The 13,199-nt window shown below is 35.0% G+C and overlaps 1 pseudogene; it reads left to right on the top strand.

Moving 5' to 3' along the window:
* The first annotated feature begins 10,295 nt into the window (after positions 1 to 10,295).
* Positions 10,296 to 12,588, top strand: LOC107857775 (annotated as a pseudogene).
* The last annotated feature ends 611 nt before the right edge of the window (positions 12,589 to 13,199 follow it).

Genomic DNA, 13,199 nt, shown 5'->3' with positions numbered 1-13,199 from the left:
CCTTTTCTTGACCAAAAGACCTATCAAAATCATAAGAAGAACTAGAATTTGGGTTAGCACAATGGGGGGAGGGGGCATTTGGGCAATCACTCTAATGTCCATCTTGACCACCACATACAGGACAATCATACTCCCGATAGGATGGAGATGGTTCACACATCTCTCTTCGAGGAGCATATCTACAGCCTTTCCAAAAGTAAGGTCCATCACACTATGGACATGGATCATCAATATAATATTTCCAACCACCAAGATCATGTTTATTCCATGATGCCATAGAAGTAAGTAAACTAAAATAAAAATCTACCTAACACAAGAAATAAAAGTAAACTAAAAACAAATATTTACAAGTTTGAATTCAAGAAAGTAGGCTAAAATTCCAAACCAACTCAATACACCAAATTGTTCCCCGGCAACAGCGCCATTTTTGGTAACACTCAACTTACACGTCAATTTAGTGCAAGGCAATTATCGTCAATATATTTACCCAACTTTGGAATTGGGGTCAAATCCACACGGAACAATGTTTCTGGTGATTAAACTAGTTTGAAACTAAAGCTACAAGTTAAATTCAAAAAAATGATATGAAAAGATAAAATGGGGGTATTTTGGTTACTTTAGTTTTAATGTTTGTAATAAAGACTTTATGGAAAACAAGAATTATGTTCACTATGGGTTTTGGTACTTGACAGATGCTAATAGTGATTCAAGATTCTCACGATAGGTAGGAACAAAAAGTTATCTTTATCGAAGTTATGCTTTAATGTCTCTCGACTTCTTAAGCGTTTAATTACCTAATCCTCTTGGACTTAGGGAATTTATATTAACTGCCCACATTTTACCTCATGTTAACTGACCTTGTTAGAACGCTGATTATTAAATAGAAGTTTAGTATTTCCAAGTCCCTATTGATAATTTACTTCTCATTATATTTGATTTCTTCCTTAAGCAAATTAAAACAGGTGTTATCTATTTTTTGCAACCAACAGACAGTAATTAAAATACCAGAATTATCAAGGAGTCCTACCACCTTTTGAATCTTGAACACTCAGCACCTTATTTAGACCTACCCCTAGATCCCATAATTCGGTTAAAGAAATTTAGCTGCTCATGATGAAATAATCAAAACAACTAGATGAATTCATACTTTGAAAGATAAACTTACCACAAGATCAATAATAACTAGTGAATCTCAAATTAGATCACAACAGAAAATCTCAAAATAATGATTAAATTCTCTTCAAAATAATTGCTTTTTAAGCCAAAAAGTTTGAGAGAGAAAATATTAAAGTATCGTGTATCAAAACTCAAGGTTCGGAACCTTTCAAAAAACCCTAAACAAGGCTTTAAATAGTTTACCCTAATTATGGAAACAAAATAATAAAATTCAAAAATTCCTCGAATTAGGTGAAGTCATTTGTGATAGCCTATCAGGAGGTTGACGACTTATATCAAATGTCGTTAGCTTCCTTTATGCTTTCGGTACTCGCTGCCTAACGCTAATAAAAAATGGTGATGCTCTATCAGCTTTTTGATGACTTATCACAATTGTTGTTAAGTCTCTACTTAAGTTCTCATGTGCTGCTTTAGGCTGATAGCATTCTTGACGGCTTATCAGCTCTTGGACGACCTATCACAAAATATTGTCACAACTTTCAACATAGGGCAATTCTTTGTCTATGGTTGATGATGAAGTTGATAGCTTATTACAGGGCTGATGACTTATCACAAATGTCGTCAACCATATATTGCCTCTATTTACTTCAGATTTTAGTTCATTTGTTTCCATTGTTTTTGGTTCTCTAACATATTAGCTTTTTCTGCAAAATTAAACATAAAACAATCAAAAACGACAAAAGTTGCTTAAGACTTTGCAAGTATTCTTAGTTAAAAGCCTGAAATATGTTAGCATTAGCTCACACATCAGTCCAAAAATGACACCAAAAACCCCAAGTGTGTTTGGCTTATGGAAAACTCATTTTTGAGGTAAACCCAAAGTTCATACATCATCAAAGAATGATAAACCTCAACAAATAGGTGAAAAATAAGCATATTTTGGCTAAATCAAGCCCTCAAGATACTTGGGGTTTTGGTCAAGAATTCAAGAAATTCAGGCATGAAAATGAAGGATACATACCTTTAATTCTATGTAAATCACAAAAATATACTTGCATCAATCTCCCAAGATTCACTTTGAGTTCAAAATACCATACTAGGGTTTCTTGTTCTCTCGGAAGAGAGAAAAGTGCTCAAAATGCAGTCTAAAATTCCTTTAAATACCCATTCAAGGAAAAGAGATGTGGCGATTACCATCCATGGACCATGATCCTAGTAGGAAGATGTCCATTCAAGCTTTTCCGATTGTGGTATCCTCGCCTTGCACCAGGTATCAACTAAAACTTTGAAGAAATTCATAGTTTGGTCAATGCTTTGGGACTCATTCGGATTCCAATCGATGGAAATGAACTCTATAACCACACTAATTTTGATGTTCTAGATACGTTGGTGAAGTTGGATTTTCCATCTGAGGTTGTTTCAACAAAATTTTAGTCCCACACCTAAATTTCCAATTTTCCAACTTTCCCACCAATAGGTCAAAATGAGTTTGGGTGAATTGGGACTCAAACCAAAGGTCTACCAAGCCAATTATCGATATTCTAGAGCTGCTGGTAGTTAAAATTTCCATCCGGAATTGTTTCACACATGTTTTTTCTAGATGGGCCATTTGGAACCAGTGAAGACGTCTAAATGGGAAATTGACTCTAAAAACTAAATAAATTGCTCGGTAATCGAGTTATCTTTTCCATCAAGTCATAAATGACTTAGGACAGCTATGGAAAAGCTCTAACAATGAAAATTACTAGGAAATATGAAAAGTGACTAGAAGGTTCATTACAATATCCACTACTAAAAGGAACTTTCGTCCCCTAAAATTAAAGATGAGGAAATACTGAATGTCTCAAATAAGTTGGTATACCGAGCCCACATATCGCTCTCGATCACCCAAGTGGCCTCCTTCACTAGGAGGTGCCTCCACCGAACCTTAATTATAGTAATCGTTCTATTACGTATTTGTCTCACATCACTAGCCAAAATAAGAATAGGCTCCTCAACAAAGGTCAAATGGTCATCCCGCTAGAGTAGGTCCCATCTAAGCACATAAGAAGTATCAAGTTAAATCGTTGTAACATAGCAACTTAGAAAATTGAATGAACAACAACAATGTACGGAGGTAAAGCTAACTCATAAGATGCCTCACCAACTATGTGGAGAGTCTTAAAATGAATATATCAAGGACTGAGCTTACCCTTTCTCCCAAATTTTATCACATCCATCATGGGAGATACACGGAGGAATACATGGTCACCAACTACAAATTTGAAGGAATGAAGACAACAATCTGCATAGGCCTTCTGCCTACTCTGAGTTGCTCTCAATGCATTTTGAATCATCCTGACTCTATCCAATAACTCTAGAAGTATATTTGTACCACGGGGTCTATCCCCTGAAACCTTAAATTTTTCGACCGAAGAATGAAATCTCCAACCATGCAAAGCCTCAAATCCTTCAAAGAAAACACAGCTACACCCCAAAGTGAAGAATTTAGCTTATTAAGCTCGGCAGGAGCCATACAATAAGGTGACACAATAATAGTTTGGGTGCTAGACTCAAGGATAATAGAAACTCAATCTCACGAATAGAGGGAATACCATATAAGTCGATAGGGAACACATCAAAAAAATAAAATAATAATAACAGAGTCAAGCGATGGACTCTCAATAGTAATATCACAATATAAGTGAGATAAGATTTGCAACCACTAGAGATAAATCTCCTAGCATGAACATAAAATATAATCCTTGTTGGCCTATGGCTAGCTACTCCCTGCCATATGATTGGTGGTACATCGGGAATGGCCAAGGTAACAGTCTTGCCAAAATAATCCATGACCACATGATATTGAGATATTCAGTCCAAGGCTAGAATCACATCAAATCCAGTATATACAAAATAATAAGATTAGCATAAGTATCAACATCATTGATAGTCTCAACACATGATCTTAATACTCAATCCACTACTAAAGAATCACCCACGAGAGTAGATACGCACAAGGTCATAGATAATAAATCACTAAGCAACTCTAATCGTGGTGCATAAAAAATAGATATATAAGAATAAATATATCTCAAATCAAACAAAGCAAGGGCTAATTGGTGGCATGTCAAAATCACACATGTAAATAAAGTATCCAATGTCTAATCCTCGGGTATAGCAGATACTGTGTACAACTGACCACATTTGTCACTTGGTTGGTCACTTGACCGAGCTCCTGTCCTGCCTATTTGAGAACTCCCTTGAGTACCATAAGAACCACCCCTATGACCATGAGAATCACCTCTACCCATAGGATAAACTATTCAAATTAAGGTAGCAACCTGAGCTGAAAAACACCGCCCCACTATTAAGGCTATCCCGTGAATAATGACCAAGAAGTCAATAAGTAAAATAGGAAAGATGGGTAAAACTAGAACTAATAAATTTGGCTGACTTGGAATGACCACCACATCTAGATAGACCAGAAAATAAACCCTTCAAAGACTGATCATTGCCCTTACTAGGGTGAACTCTAGCACTAGAATGAACCCCATCAGTTATCTGAGGGGATGCAAGAATAGGTCGACCAGGATGACTTTGAGGCTGGATGGATGGACGCAAAGGATACCTACTCTGAGAAGACATGGAATAGAAAACCTAAACCCTTTAATAAATTAACAAACCATCTCAGACTCTACAATTGTCATGGAGCCCCACTCCAATCTAAAGAACTGATCCCTCAATTGAACATTGGGGTTGCAAGGCAAATACTTCTCCAAGAACATCTTAGAGAACTGAGTCCATGACAAAGAAAAAAATTCAGCTGGTCTGGAATCCACAAAACCTCTCCATAAAAAAAGAGTAGACAAATTCAACTAAAATATGGTGTAATCTGTTATAAACCTTAGGGGTTTCTCCACAGAGTGAGGGACCCGATCTGTCATAATCAATCACAGAAACAAATAATAGAGTGCAAGAAAACTAAATATAGTGCGTAAAGAATAAATGCAAAAGAATTTAACATGGAAATCCAAGTAGGGAGAAACCATGACTTGCCCTCACAAGCACCAAAGAAATCCACTATAATCAACCTCATGATTATAATCTTGATTTAGGCCTACCTCTAGGATCCTTGTTCTAGTAGCAACTCTACTACAAGCTCATCTTGGTAACTCTACCAAGGATTCTCTCTTCAATGATTAGCTCTAATCAGTGTTAAACTTAGGCATCTCTACAAAAGCACTCTCTTATATAAACAAAAATACTACTCTTATATCAAGAGTAGTTCATTTAAAGTTTAGTACTCAAGAACACTCACTCACTCTTTAAGCAAATCACAAAGATAAGAATATGAGTTGTTCTTGAGGAGTCTTGAAAAATGAGGTTTTTACTGCCTTTCTTCACACTTTATATTTGTGCAAAAGACTCATTTAATGTAGAGACATCTCTCTATTTTTATAGCTGATTGATGATTATGGCTTGAAAGATTATTAGACCAGTTGTCCTAATTAATACAAATATTGCTTGTAAGTTTGTTACACAAGTAAACAAAATATTGCAGAGCACGCATGCTAGCTGTACTGTATCTTACATATCGAGGGACCTGGTCCCTTGTACTTTAGCTACTCATCATCAAAACTACGTATAACAATTTTTCTTATTTTTTATAATGACAAACCAAACCATACAATATGAGCATCAGTGAATATTCATCATATTTAATTAGTGTGATTACCACCTAAAGAAGAATGTTCCCCCTATTATCATGCTTCTTCCTCCATCATTCAACATAGGGACCTGGAACCTTGTTGTCGTTTGTAGCATGAAATACAATTACTTCCCTTGTCATTGTTACTTACTATTCATACTTGGCACATTACTTCCTTCCCTCTTTTTATCGACATTCAACATGTCAATACTTTCCCCTATGAATAAGTCATTGAAATCTGTAGCTTAATTCACCAAGCACCTAGTGTCTCCCTACTACATGAACTTAGTATTCCCTTTTTTGGCATCATGGAAAAGTAAGAACAGTAAACCTAAAGTAAATTAAGTAAAAATTACTTAACTCCTGGCCATTGGGGAACACTAACATGAATAATAACTTTACAATTTAAAGATAACAAATGTAACATAAAGCAAAGATTCATTTATAAGTAGGGTAAGTATCAAAGCAGTGCGTATGTTAAATACTAAAAAAAAGCCATAGGAATTAGGAAGGAATACAAGTGAAGGACTGGGAAGTGTTTGAAAGAGTAGGAAAAGGTTTTTTTTAGATGCCTTATCTCTACATTTAACCTTAGGACCTCCTATATTGGGATTGACCTCTTCTTCCTCAGTTCAATATTCTTAGCTTTAAGCGTGTTATTGTAATATAGGCTTTCATTGGAGAGATGTTAAATTTTCTCTTAAAGTTTGCAAATTTCTTCATCCTTGCCAGCTGACTTGACCTTTGGTTTCTCTATTTCCTTGATTATATCCCTTTGATAAATGCTCCTTAGTTTTACACACTCAGTTTTGACAAGTGTTTTCATGCCAAACATTTGAACCACAGATCCTTGAGTTCCAAAATTATAGAAGAAATACATCTCTAGAACTACTGAAGAAATAAACCCTGATGAAGCTTAGGCTTGTGCCTGGCCTACCACTGCTTTTAGTAGAAAAACCTCTAGTCAGGTCTAGGAATAGGTTTAGGAAAGGTGTCCTATCCTAGCCGAGATGGGGATATGTCTCGATATTGTCCATGATATTTAGGTCATTCATATTGAATAATACGTGTAGATTCACTGGGATAGGTTTTTTGACACTTATCTCATGTAGCGGTAGCATGTATCCTAGATTTTTTATATAAGAGTAGGTCAAGAGAATATTCTACAAACCAACTCAGGCTCTTGGAATGATATGAGAAAAAGAAGTGGACTTCTAAAAATGTTCCATAGCCTCCCAAAGATAGGAAATAGATGTCAATGTTCCAATCCATATGACTCTGCTAGGAACTTGCTCTTGTACCAACAATACTGGTGAAACATATGCTATGATACCAATTTATTCTGCCTAAGATAAAGGGGAACGAGTCAAGACTTTCAACTCAAAAATTCACATAGCCTAAATGGTCCAACTAACCCAAATCTTGCATCTCATAAATCCACCACTTAAAACCTATCCCAATCTTAAAAGATATCACAATTACACTATGACATAGCTCAATTTAATAAGGGATAAACCTAGCTTATCTCAAATCCAATGAATGCTCAACAATCTGCTAAACTTTCCCTTTTCCTTTTTGAAAAGCTTCTTCAAGGTGACAAGCTATCAAAAATACATTCTACACATCATTACAAGTAAATCAATATCCATATTGCATCATTGTGCTTTGGATCCAAAAACAACACTAAAAACTCTAAGTGGGCCCCACATACATAAAAAAACATTTCCTAGGTCAACACAAAGTTCATACACCATCCAAGAATCATAACCCTCAAGGAATAGGTGAAAATTATGCATATTTGAGATAAAATCAAGCCCTCATGCTATTTGGGATTTTGATCAAGAATTTAAGAAATTCAAGCATGAAAATGACGGATTCGCACCTTTAATCCAATGTTAATTATGAAAATATATGTTAATAAATCTTTCATGACACTCTCAAGAATCAATTTGAGTTTACCATACCATTTTGGGGTTTCATGGTCTATAGGAAAAGAGAAATGTGAGCAAAACACGACTTAAAAGACCTTTAAATACCCTTTCTAGGGAAAGATATGTCACGATCGCCATACATAGTGTATGATTGTGGTAGGGTGATCACCATTCAAGCTTGTGCAATCGCGATATCCTTACCATGCATTAGGTATCAGCTAAAACTTGAAAAAAAATTCAAATTTTGGCCAATGCTTTGAGATTCATTTGGAAACTAATATAGGCATATGATCTGTGTAACCATAATAATTTCAATGTTTCGAATGCATTAGAAAAGTTGTGTTTTTCAACCTAGGTTATTTTGACCAAATATGTGGCGCAGGCCTGAATTTTTAATTTTTTAACTTTTTGACCAATAGGTCAAAATGAGCTCGGGTGAATTGAGTAACAAACAAAAGGTATAATTAGCCTATAATAAATATTTTAAAGCCACTAGCATAGTCAAAATTTGCATTCGAGATTATTTTACTGATATTTTTACCCGATGGTTATTTGGAACCAACGAAGACTTCTAAACTGTTAATTGACTCTAAAAGAATATACTTCCTGGTAATCAAGATATCAATTTTAGAAAGTTATAAATGATTTGGGGCCTCTATTAAAAATCTCTAATGATTAAAATAAGTAGAAAATATAAAAAATGGCTGGAAGGGTCATTCCAACTACGATGATAATATGTTGATACCTGGCAAGGCTGGAGAACAAGTTAATGATATGATGATACCCAGCAAGGTCAGAGGAAATGATGATGATATTGATACCCTAGAAGGTCATACGACATTATGATAATGATATTGATACCAGATAAGGATGGTGGATGATTTTGTTGGTACCCAAAAAGGATGAAGAATGATTTATATTGATATACCTATGTGTACATATACCAGTTTAAGTCCGTCTAGACCTATTTATGGAAATTACATTCTTATAAATATACATATATGTAATTTGGACATGATTTTAAGACCCTTACATATTTTGATCATTTTATTTTTGACCTTCCCACGATCATAATATCGATATTTTACTTGAATTTTGTTTAGGAATGTTAAAAGGGTAATTAAAAAAGTTTTTGAATTTTGTAAAGGGTTCGAGGCAACTGTGAAACTTTAAGGTAGTGAGCCTCTAGTTATATGTATGTCACGGAGGCTACCCTCTACGATATTGGTGTGTCACAGAGGATTGTCTCCATGATATTAGTGTACCATAGCAAGGAGAAATTTTCATTAGTTTGTTTTTATTCACTTAGGAGGAAGGGCTTTTCCATTTTATCATAACTTTAAAACATAAAATAGTCTGATTTCCATTAGTTTTCAAAGATCAAATCCCCTTATTTCACTCTAAAAAATAAAGCCTAAGAACATTCAAGGTTTTCACTGTGCATTCATCATCTGAGTGCCAAACTTTAAATTCTCATCATTCATCATTCAAGGGTTATGTATCTCACCATGGAAGGTAGGGTCCCGAGGGGAACAATTTAGAAAACCACATTTTTCAGCATGGGGGTCTTTATGACCATGAGCATGGGTAACACTATATATTTACATTTTTGAATGGTTAGAGCCTGGGTCGATTTTTCCCTTCTTTTAATTTCTCTGGTTCGTGTGGGAAACACGCACTAGGTTCCTTTTAACAAGGAAAAATAACATATATAGCTGGTAGGTGCCCTTAGGATAAATAGATCTACGTAGTTCAGGTTAATGTTCTTAAATCTCATACTTAAATATTGTTCCTTGTCCCAGCAGCTTATACAATTATATATACAATGTGTTTATATGGTTTAGTTTGGTTTTGTACATGGGATTATTTTATCCCCATCTTGAGTTACGTGTCAGTGCTTATCTTAATCACCATCCTAGGATGCTACATTATTTAATAATATAGGGTTGAAGATACTTCTTTTACCCCTATGTAGCATTAGGTGGATTCCCAAGTTCATGTATCAGTTGTAAAGTGGTGAGCCTTCATCCTTCGAAAGGCCTTATAATTTCTAATTTTTGTTTTAATTTTAACCAGAATTTTTGAATTATTTTTATCATGGTCGGGGGCATTTCCCGACCTATTTGGTATGCTAGTTTTAGGGGCTATTGTGGACAGATATTGGTTGGTTATTATTTTTACTCTAAAATATGTCATTCTTTCATCTTCTTATTTATATTTAGTTTGCTTCCACAATGTTTTTATTATTATTAATATTGTGCATATGAATTTGGGATAAGGGGTGGTATCCGATCAATAGTGGACTATAGATACCCGTAATGGCTAGGACCTGGTTTGGGTCATGACAAGCTTAGTATCAGAGCACGATTTAGAGTGGTTGTGTGCCCACAAAGCCATGTCAAGTAGAGTCCTTTTTATGTGTGTGTAGCGCTCCATAATTATAATGAGGAGGCTATAAGGAATTTAGGAATGTTTCCCTTTATTGTATTCTATTTTTGGGCTATAAATTTTATTGTTATGAAACTTCTATAAGTCTTGGCTTCTTCACATTTTAGATCATGCCTCTCCAAAGATATGATATTCATAGAAACACTGTCGTGAACTCTGTTCTACCTGAGGACAATGTGGAGGGGGCTCGCCCTGTGTGTGGAGTGGAAAGCTGGTCTAGGGTCCCTACTCATAATTTTGCTACTCGGCGTGGAGTCTACCTTTCCGTACTAGTCCTCCTCGGGCATCTTCGGGTGGTAATACTTATGATCAACCTCTTCAGGGGGACATCTCTAATGCAAAGTTCCACCGATCTATTTATTTTCTTACTCAATTGGTGAAATCTCAGTGTCATTAGTCGAATTATGTTGGTTCTGTTGATCCTTTATTTAAGTTCACTTGAGTTGCTAATTTATGAGGTTGAATCCCCTATCCTTCATAGGATCAAAGGTTGAGGAGGATTCTTAAGGATTTATGGATAAGATGAAGAAGATTTTTAGAGTGATGTATACTACTGATTCTAAAGGTTTAGAGTTTTCTTTATATCAGCTAAAAGATATAGCTTATCAGTGTTATAAGGAGTGGGAGCTGTTGAGGAGTAATTGTGAAAAACCAACATTATGGGATAAGTATTTGAATTCCTTTCTTGACTACTTTTTTTCCCCAGGATATAAGGGTAGCTAAGGCAGAGGGGTTTGTTAATTTGAACTAGGGTAAGATGAGTGTAAAAGAGTATGCATTGAAATTTCAGAAACTTTCTCATTAAGCTCAAGAGTTGGTGTATAGACAGATATCCAAGATGAGGAAGTTTGCTTCTAGGTTGTCTCATGACTTGGTGTTAAAGTGTAAGGCTGTAGTTTTATATAATGACATGGATATCTATAGCTTGTGGTTTATATACAATAGGTTGAGGATGAAAAAATGAGATAAGTAAAGATTGGAGAGATGTAGAATAAGAAGTTTAGTTATTTAGAGGAGGGTAAGGGTCAGCAGAATAGTGCGAGAGACAGCGGTCCAAGAAGACAAACTGGGGTAATTCTTATTCGTCTTCTAGTTCTCCCTATCCTAATACATTGGGTGACCATCGTTCTTAGGCTAGTGGTGGTTCTAACGAACAAGGTGCCCAATATCAGGTTAGTAGAGCACAGTCAGCCTAACCATATCCTCCTTGCTAATTTTGTGGGAAACTTTACTGTGGTTATTTTAAAGAGAGACTAAATTGGTGCTATAATTATTTTTTGCTGGGTCACATGCAGCAAGAATATCCTTTATTTAGAGTTACCACGGGTGCTCATAAATTTTTGATTGCCACATCTTAAGCTCCAGATCTAGATGTGCCATATTTGACTTCCACTCCTGTATTTTTCATAGATTCATGGGCCCTTGCTGTGGTTTAATTCTTTTAACAGATAAATCAACCACAGTGTTATTTAATCCAGCTACTAGAAATTATAGGCTAGTCCAACGTAGCCCTTTTGATAGTCCACTAGGATTCCATCATTCCATTAATGGTATTGCATTTGCTTTTGACTCGATTGCAAATGACTACAAGATTGTTAGGCTTGCAGAAGTTCGTGGGGAACCTCCTTTTTACTACTTTACTATGCTAGAATGAAGAGCTGAGGTTTATGAATTGAGCATCGATTCATGGAGAGAGATAGAACATGTAGATCAACAATTTCCTTATGTTCATTGGTATCCTTGTGCCAAGTTATTTTACAAAGGAGCCTCTCATTGGTTTGGAAATGCTAAAAGAGTTGTGATTCTTTGTTTTGACTTGAGTTCTAAGACTTTTCAAAAAATCAAAATACCTGATACTTGTCATTCCAAAGATAGGAAGTGTTATGGCCTTGTAGTCTCAAATGGTCGGCTAACATTGATTTGTTACCCCTATCTAGGTTGTGAAATTGATCCAGCAATAGATTTCACGGAAATTTGGATAATGAAGGAGTATGTGTGTATGAATCTTGGATTAATAAATTCAATTTTCCACCACTTGCCATTGAATCACCGTTGGCAGTTTGGAAGGATCACTTGTTGTTTCTTCAAAGCATAAGTGAACATTTGATTTCCTGTAATCTTAATTCTGATGAAGTGAAAGAACTAAACGTACAGGCTTGGCCTGAAACTCTGAGAATAACAGTTTTCAAGGAATTTAAGAAATCAAGCATAATACAAAAGTATAATAATCATAGAAAAGATTACTTACTCTCTGACTTGAAGAGCACGTGCATTTTTACGACTTACTCTTTTGGGAAGACTTTTACACCCTTCATTTCATTAGGTTCTTTGGATTTTGGAAGTAGTATAACTTTTAATAATACTTATTCTTATTGTGTTATAAATTCATTTCATTGTGTTTAACTTTTTGTAAGCATAAAATAGAACTTTCTTTTCATTTTCGACTGTTAATACATAGTTTAGTTTAATTTCTTATTTCACAAAAGCAAAGAGTTCTAGTTCTTTTTTCTAATTTCAAAAAGTAATTCCTTTCTATGTTTTTTTAAAAAATATAATTTTACACATGGTCACCAACATTCACATATTATTATCTTATAAAAACCTACTGCTAAAGCACCTTACTAGCTAGAGAAAATATTCAAAGCAATCCTATAAAGAAAAGACGCAGTTGAAAAGGATAATTAAGAGTCTCCTCGTACTAAGAATCCAAAAGAAGACCCCTCTGGTATTATATACTGTGTCACTTTTTACTAGATTTTTTTGGAGTTAAGTCTGTTTTATTTGTTGAGTTTTCACCTTCTCTGCTTCTTTGATCTCACTTTCAGCACATATTATTTACACAATGAAGATTGACAATTCTTAATTGCATAATAGATTACTTGGCTCTACAATAAAAATCTCACCTTCAGCACATATTATTTACACAATAAAGATTGACAATTCTTAATTGCATAATAGATTACTTGGCTCTACAATAAAAAAAAGGTATGAAAACTTATTTTCATGACCTTGCT

This window comes from Capsicum annuum, chromosome 1 (assembly GCF_002878395.1).
Source record: "Capsicum annuum cultivar UCD-10X-F1 chromosome 1, UCD10Xv1.1, whole genome shotgun sequence".
NCBI classification, from domain to species: domain Eukaryota; kingdom Viridiplantae; phylum Streptophyta; class Magnoliopsida; order Solanales; family Solanaceae; genus Capsicum; species Capsicum annuum.
This window is presented reverse-complemented; position numbering and strand designations above follow the sequence as displayed.